The 8865-nt window shown below is 44.9% G+C and overlaps 1 long non-coding RNA gene across 1 annotated transcript; it reads left to right on the top strand.

Moving 5' to 3' along the window:
- Positions 1-348: 348 nt before the first annotated feature.
- On the top strand, positions 349-3784 carry LOC309833171. Its single transcript, XR_014297729.1, has 3 exons — positions 349-365; positions 2147-2340; positions 3379-3784. It is a non-coding gene; the product is annotated as an uncharacterized lncRNA (long non-coding RNA).
- Positions 3785-8865: the final 5081 nt, after the last annotated feature.

Raw genomic sequence — 8865 nt, 5'->3', positions numbered from 1 at the left:
ATTATGAGGAATAAATTTTGTTTACAGAATGACAGTCTGTGGTACTTCGGTAGAGCATCTGGAACAGATTAAGACACCGTAGTAGCTTAAATATGTTATACGGTAGGATGTGGAATCGATTTCCTTTTACAACGTAAAAAATTGGAAAATGAATGTAATAAATCATTTTGCTTAGCCTTTCTTATGTTTATCTTTTATGTAGATAGATTTCATAATGACAAAAAAAAAAGAAGAAAAGAAGGAACCATGAGTCACCCACAGAGGACGCCAGGGAAATGTGACATAATAAGAAATATGTGTTTGGTGTCTACACGGGCTTCCTGGCACAGAGCTCCTGAAACGCTTGGAATTTCTTGAGCGATCGGGTAAAATGAGGCCTCCTTGCTTATTTATAACCACACCTGAGTTTGTGTTAATGAGGTGACTTAGAAAAGACCCTAAGGATGGGACTGAGGGGAGGCTGGGTTGATTAGAGGGTCAGACCTTTCAGCCCCACCCACTGACCTCGGGGGAGGGGCGAGGGGCTGGAGATGGACTTAATCACCAATGGCCAATGATTTAATCGATGACGCCTAAGAAATGAAGCCTCCGTAAAAACCCTACACAACAGGTTTTGGAGAGCATCTGGGCTGGTGAACACGTCAAAGTCCTGGGAGTGGTGGGCATGGATGCCCCACCCCTCCCCCCATACCTGTGCATCTTGTCCCTTTGGTTGTTCCTGAGTTGTGTCCTTTGTAATAAATGGGTGATAGTAAGTGCTTTCCCAACTTCTGTGAGCAAATGATCAAGCTGAGGTGAGGGTTGTGGGGATCTCCGATTTCTAGCTGGTTGGTCAGAAGTACAGGTACCCGGGATTTGCAACTAGCATCTCAAGTTGGGGATGGTCTTGAGGGACTGTGCCTCTAGCCCGTCTGCACTAACTTCGGGTAGTTAGTGTCAGAATTGCTTAATGGGACAGAGCATCCCACACATCTGGCCTCAGAAGTTTTGTGAGTAGAAGAAATAGTCATAGTTTTCTTTCAGGACCCAACCTATCATTCTAACAACTTATAAATGAAAAGAAAGAATCAAACACTTGTCTGGCCTTCCTGTACAAACTGTACCTGAGGGTAACCACTCGTTGATGAAACGGTTTCCCTTTGTAGAGAGATTCCAGCTAAGAAGCGAAGCAGGCCTCATTAGATCCAGAAATATCACAGGGCTGCAGCCTCCAGTGAAAGAGCGGGTGTAAGCAAAGATCACCAACGGCTGCTAAAAGCATTAGGTGAAAAAAGGACAGAACTTGACAGTGTTATGAGTCAGCCTGGCAGGGCCTGAGCCCGCTGAACAATCCCAGCGTCACAGAAACAGACAGATATTCCGTGCTTCCCGATGGAAGCACGCAAAACCACTTACACAGTGTCCATGCCAAAGAAATTGAACCTAAATCTGATTGAGCCTCTAGATGTATGAATTACAGAAAATATAAGAGACAGAGGAGGCTTTTAAACAACGTCAGTGGCATGCAATTAGCAAGGTTCAGACTGTGGAAAAACTTACAGGAAAAAATGACAAATACATTTCCAGGAAAAGAAAGGAAGTGAGCCTGACTGAAACAGAGGAGGAACCCATGGCTTAGAAGAGACATAGAAACTGAATGTAACACGTGACCCTTATTTGGCTCTTAAACAAACTGGTCGTTAAGAAAGAAAAAAATTCAAGAGCTACCCAGAAGGCTTTCTCTACTAAAGGCAGAGACAGGGTCACAAACCCCACCCACTGTCTTTGCCTTTTCTTGGCTTAAATCCTGTAATTAAAGAGGTGTGCCTTTTAGTTCACCCTTCTTGTCCAGAGCTCACACCCTTTACAAGTCAGCACATTAAACCTCATCAGTCACAGACTCTCAGACTTTGCTGAGTTCATGAGCTAGTTTCCCAAGGGCGGGCGTCAGTGAAACATCTACAGCTCGAAGGTGATGATTTTTCTAAAAGCCACCGACTTCATGAGGGTACTGAGCTCCCTGGTCTTTACACGTTTGATTCTTCAGAGTCCATTGCAAGTGATACGCTGGTCAAGGGGGTTGGAGCAGGCCTGGCGAAGCTGGTGATGTTCTGATTTCTTGTGTGTTTTGTCTTTGGAATTTTTTTTTTTCTGTATGTCTTCATAGGAATGAACGAGAGTTTAGAAGACCAAATATTTCAAACCAACCAGTGAAGCCCTTTGGTGCGGTTTTGACTCCAAAGCAGCAAGACTGTCTCCTGGTCTCCCAGGGCCATACGCCACGGGCTCGCTTTTCAAATTAAGGTGAAATCCAAGTGAAGGTGGAAAGGCAAGGTGTGAGGTCCTTCGACAGCATCCCTGGTAGGTGACCATCCACTCTCTATAAACACCTCCAATGGCAGGAAATCTCAGCCACATTTCATGAAGCTTCACTGTTGCCTCACCAGGAACCAGTCTTCCCCATTTCCCAGGACAGCATTTCGAGGCTTAGAGACAGTGTTCTCATCCCCGCCCCGAGTCAGTGATTCCTACCTGGAGTCTCGGGAATGTGAGGGGACAGCCATCCTATTGGACAATACCAGCTCCTTGGAACAGCCAAGGTTAGCAGTTGGGGGCTTTTCCTTAGATGCCGTGATGCTCTGTTGAGGTTAGAAATTTATTTCAGTGGTTAGAAAACAAGAACATACACTAAAATCTTTAAAAATGGTTTTATTTTATTTTTTTAAAGATTTTTTGGTTTTGACATGGACCATTTTTAAAAGTCTTTATTGAATTTGTTACAATATTGCTTCTGTTTTATGTTTTGGTTTTTTGGCCACAAGGCATGTGGGAGCTTAGCTCCCGCAGTGCAGGGGGTGTGGGATCGAACCCACAGCCCCTGCGTTGGAAGGCGAAGTCTTAACCACTGGACCACCAGGGAAGTCCCTAAAAGTGGTTTTAAAACCACTCTCTTAAGTTTTCTCTTCCCCAGGGTAAACATTGCTTGCTCTTTGAAATATTGGTAATACAGGTTTATATATTTTTTAAAATATAATAAATAATGAGGTATAAATTATATATAAGAAATTACATGTATATTATATTAAAATATATATGTATGTTATTAGAAAAGGGTAGCCTCACCCACACTCACTTTTAGGACAAGACCTAGCGACTGTACACATCACTTGTCGTCACATCTCATTGGCTGGAGCGTTGCCACGTGGCTGCACCTGCTGTCAGGGAGCTGGGGGAGGTAGTGTGTGTCTGGCAACCCAGGCGCCGGGGTAAAACTTTCCCTGCTCTGGAAGGAGGGAAGAGGCAGCGTGGGGGGCTCTTGGCATTTCTGCCACGATAACTCTAAATAGAATCTATGCGACCACATAGCATAATGACAGTGTGTCCTGGTTTTGTCACCAGGCCCAGCGGTGAGGCTGCGTAAGGGTCACGGGAGTGGAGACACACAGAACGGAGCCAGTATTCAGTTCAGGAATCATAGAATTTAGTGCACGTGGTGAGCACACAGCACAGCTTAGTAAGAGTAGGGAGAACACAGAAGGGGTACCGACCTCGCCAAGGTGAAGTCCGGGAGGAGGCAGCTCAGCGCCAGCAGGGTCCCTGGTTGGTGATGGTTTCAGGACGTCTGTGAGTGGGACTCGCCCTCGGCTGGGACAGGGCCTCGGGCAGCGCCTGGACATTCCACAGTGTCTGGTCGGGTCCTCCAGCCAAGAGCCTTCAGTGTCCGACTCTGGGGGGTCTGCCTGGAGGTGGGCAGGTGCTGCCCCAGGGCCTCTCGTCTCCAGCAGCTACTCTGTGCCAGCGAAGGTTTCCGTGATGTTACAAGGCAAGTCCTTAAATTCATTCTCTAAGTCTGTGAGTCTCTTCCTGTTTTGTAAACAAGTTCATTTGTAGCATCTTTCTTTTTAGATTCCGCATATCGATATCGTATATTGGTCTTACTAACACAACATTGTTAATCACCTATGCTTCAATATACAATAAAAATTAAACAAACAAACAAAAAACAAAGTCCTCATCTAAAGGAACGCTCTTAGCTCACCATACGGACGCACTCACAGCCCGGCACCCGACGCTTTGGAACAACTAGCCTGGCAGTTGACGCTGGCCGTTGGGACTCCGCTTTGACTGCTGAACAAAGCTTGAATCCGAGGAGTTTCACACCAGACAAGCAGGGAGCACAGACTGCAGCGTAACCGTCCTAAACTGAGAGCTTCACTGAAATATTCAAATACAAGGAACGTGTGTGAAAGACGTTTGTTCTTGGCTGGCTAACACCCGTTCAGTCCACCTCCAGTCACAATTCCGGGTTTTGTTTGGGCATCTAGTCTTCCTCTCTGTCCATCTGGTTGAGGGGGAGTCTGGGGGTGACTTGTGACCTAGCCAAACCTCTCAGAACCCCACAGTCCCTAGACGAGCGTGACTGGGTCGGGATTGGCACGTGACTCATTCCAGCTACTAGAAAAGCAGGTTCCTTTAATTCTGCTGCCATCTTGCCATGTGGAGCATATGACAATGAAAGAACTTTTTTTTTAGCCCAGGATCCAGCCACGTTTCGCGTCTGCTCTCCACTGGGGCTTCTTAGCCACGAGATCCAGGAAATCCTCTTCTCCATCCCTGTTTTGTTTTTCTCCTTACACCAGTTTGTAGTGGGTTTTCTGTAACTTGCAATAGAAAAAAAATCCTAACTGATACATTTGAGATTATTCCTAACTCTCCTACATGGAAAATAACACAATAAACAATTAAAATAATTAAATAAGATAATTAAAAACCAAGTAAGATATCTGACTAGTTCATCTATTCGCATGAATGAACTGTTATATAGCAGAGATATACAAAGCGTCATTGTTCTGCACTGTGCAGCCAGAATCTGAAGCCCTAGCCTGATCACAGGCTGCAAGAATTCTTTGCCACACGTTGCTCGGTAACGAATATTACTGTAGATTTAAGAGCTTGAAAATTCCGTCATTATCAACAATTCAGCCTGAAATCTTTCTGGAACGACGTGGGAATATAAATAAGTTTAAAAGGCATCAAGCCGTTCCTTCCTCTTTCTAACAGCTTCTTTTCTAGGAAGTCAAACTCTCCTTTTACACAGACCTCTTGTTCTCACCCTGTGGTTCTTAAAAGACGCCAACAATACTTCTTCTTACCACTTACACTGAATAAATAATTCAGGGTAATATAATACCGAGTGGAACTTAGAACTGATAGACTTCTTCCAAGCCCTTTAAGATGTATCTTCAAAAGAAAACACTGAAGGACGCTTTTATGGATTCCTCTATTCTTCCTAATAAGGTCAAAATAATAACAACACTCATACTTCACATTGTCTGTTTGGCAAAGGCCCGTTTGACCGACAGGGTGGTGCTGGTAACAGGCACGTGAACCCTGCAAGGCTCCTGCCTTGTGCGAGATTAAGGGACGCGCGGGCAGAGGGGAATGCAAAGGTGTTCTGTCACATCTTCTCTAACGAACGACCGCATCAGAGTTACCTTAGAAACAAAGGGTTTATCTCATCTTAAAGATGGGCAGGGACTTCCCTGGTGGTATAGCAGTTAAGAATCCACCTGCCAGTGCAGGGGACATGGGTTCAATCCCTGGTCCAGGAAGATCCCACATGCCGCGGAGCAACTAAGCCCGGGCGCCACAACTACTGAGCCTGCGCTCTATAGCCCGTGAGCCACAACTACTGAGGCCACACACCACAACTACTGAATCCCTCGCGCCTAGAGCCCATGCTCCCCAACAAGAGAAGCCACTGCGAAGAGAAGCCCTTGTACTGCAACGAAGAGTGGCCCCCGCTCACCGCAACTAGAGAAAGCCCGCGCGCAGCGACTAAGACCCAACGCAGCCAAAATAAATAAATAATTAATTAATTTTTTTAAAAAGATGGGCAAAGGAGGGAATTCCAGTCCTTTTCAGTAACCCATGTAGTTACGTAACAAGCCTCACAAGAAGTTAATCAACTATGTTTTATCCAAATCCGTTGGGTTGAAATTCCTCTGTCCTCAGTGGAATTAGAAAGCTACTGGCTGTCGTCAGTGTGAGCCCCCTTCGTGTATTTGAACCCTGTATTAAAAGCTCTGTTTTGTGCTGAACATCTTCTTTATGATTTCTTTTTTAAAAACCATTTTTAAATGGAAGTAGAGTTAATTTACAATGTTATGTTGGTTTCAGGTATCCAGCAAAGTGATTCTGTTTTATATATAGATGTATATATATAGTTTTTCAATTGTATATATTTTCAATTGTATATATACATAATAGTCTTTTTCAGATTCTTTTCCATTATAGGTTGTTATAAGATATTGAATATGGTTCCCTGTGCTATACAGTAGGTCCTTGTTGTCTATCTATTCTATATATACATGTTAATCCCAAACTCCTAATTTCTCTCCCCCACTGTGCTGAATATCTTTAACCTTTAACCCAGTCATTCTCAACTGGGGTGATTTTATCCCCAGGGGACATTTGGCAACGTGTGCAGCCTTTTTTGGTTGTCACAACTGGAGGGCAAATGCTACTGGCGTCTAGTGGGTAGAGGGCAGGGATGCTCTAAACACCCTACAATGCGCAGGGTGGTTCTACACACACACACACACACACACACACGGACACACATGGACACACATGCACACAGCCCTCCAAACAATTATCCTCCAGTGTTAATAGTACCAAGGTTGATAAACTAGTTATCTTCTTAGTATATTCTTATTTTCCAGACCTTTAGTAATCATTTGAATTTTCTTTCTGATTTTTTAAAATATTTATTTTATTTTTGGCTGCATTGGGTCTTCGTTGCTGCACCCGGGCTTTCTCTAGTTGTGGCGAGCAGGGGCTACTCTTTGTTGTGGTGGCTTCTCTTGTTGCAGAGCATGGGCTCTAGGCGCGAGGGGTTCAGTCGTTGTGGCGCATGGCCTCAGTAGTTGTGGCTCGCGGGCTCTAGAGCGCAGGCTCAGTAGTTGTGGCGCATGGGCTTAGTTGCTCCACGGCATGTGGGATCTTCCTGGACCAGGGCTTGAACCTGTGTCCCCTACGTTGGCAGATGGATTCTTAACCACTGCACCACCAGGGAAGTCCTTAATCATTTGAATTTGCTTTGAACCTCTTCTCCAACTTACATTACCCCACTTGGATTTGGAGCTGTGACTTACACGTGAGCCTGATTGTTACTGAAAACTAAGGACACTGACTTCATAATTGCTTTATAATTCCCTCCATCTGTGATACTTGTTAAAGGATAATTTAATGACATGTCCTGTATGAAGGTTATAGACACAGAACTGCTCTGGGGATATAAATGACCCACTTCAAATGCCTGTAGGCATTTGGTTGAATTACTAGGGCACCCAAAGTTCTACTCCAATAAGATCATCAGAATATCCGAACCTGATAGAAAAGGAGAGGGGCTCAGGGTGGGGGCCTGGGAGAGGAAGTCTCCCTGAGCTGTAGCCAGAGGAATAAGGGTGATAGAAACAGAAGGGGGGAGCCCCGCAAGGCTGGCGCTTACAACTCTCTATGTGAGCAACCAAAGAGAGACGTTGGATGAGGCATCCCGGCCTCAGCTACATTTTACTGCGGCCTAAGGACACGTATTTAGGATAACTTTTGGTAAGTTCTTAAACTTCTGTAACTTTTCCAACATTTGTTTACTTTTAATTCCCTATTTCTTAATAACGTGGAGCAGTGAAAACCCTTCAAATGAAAAGGCTTGTTTCCGGCTTAAAAAATGGCAGGAGTAGCCCCCTTTGAGGCTAACCTTGGAGAATGGGATTTCTGGAAGAGAAACCAGACTGTTCATGGCCAAGGAGGGGAGCCATCTGGGGAAATCCTGGGATCAGCAAGAAGAAATTTGGGACAGTGAGGGGCTGATGCTGGGGTCAGAAAAAGGGCTTCGAGTCTTCAGAACGGTTGCTGGGTTCTGCTTTACATAGTGCCTCACTCATGAGAGGGTTTAATGTATGGTTTTCTGATTTTGATGAGCATTTTGCTCCTAACTACTGCTCTTAAATTCAAATTATAGCTTTCCAGAGGATAAAAAAGGGAGAGAGAGGAAACATGCTGAGGTTTGCACAGAGAGCAAATAACCGCTCCTTCTAAGACCATAGATTCTGCCGTCGGTTCCGCCTTTATGCCAGGTCTGACATTTCTCATGCTCGATGTCTACGTATAAACATTCGCATTGGAGAGTCTGAACAAAAATCATTTGGTTGGCTGGAGTGCTGTAAGGAGTCTATGAAACGTTCTTGGAATTTTAGTTCCAAGTATGTTTTTATATTTAGGTGACTCACAAAAACTTTATTTGCACTCTGTCTACTTAGCATGAAAGATGATCTGAATGAATGTGAAAAAATAATTAATTTCAAATTTACGCAAGGGAAAGATTGTAGCTTACTGTCTCTCACGTTCCCTCTGCTTCTAACTCCAACTGCATTCCAACTCCTTCTGCTGGGGCCACTCAGTAGGCAAGAGGGGTGGGAATCACAGACCTGTGTGATGCCGCCTTCACTCTGGGCGGGACGGGGGTTGGGGGTCAGGGTAGGATGGAACTGATGTAAAGAACTAAAAACGATGATGTCTAGTAGACAGACCCCCTGATTGTGCCATGATAGTTGGCCTGCCAGCAGGTTGATTTCTGCCCCTTGTACATGGGTATATTCTTGTTGACCCCAAAGAGCTGGAGAAGAACCAAACCGAGGCCAGGAGAATTAAAGGAGATCAGGGAGCAAAAGGGTTTCCTTCCTGAGGACCTGTCTGCTGCCATGCCATCAGACAATCAGAGACCATTGTCCTTCCATCCTCCCTGGACCACTGATACTTAAGCTTCTCCCAGGATTCCACAACCAGAAAGAGAAGGAGCAAATCAAACTATCAGATTAAGTC

Source organism: Grampus griseus (genome assembly GCF_964374135.1).
Source record: "Grampus griseus genome assembly, chromosome: 1".
NCBI classification, from domain to species: Eukaryota; Metazoa; Chordata; class Mammalia; order Artiodactyla; family Delphinidae; genus Grampus; species Grampus griseus.
Note: the sequence above shows the minus strand (reverse complement) of the source record. Positions and strands in the feature narration are given on the sequence as shown.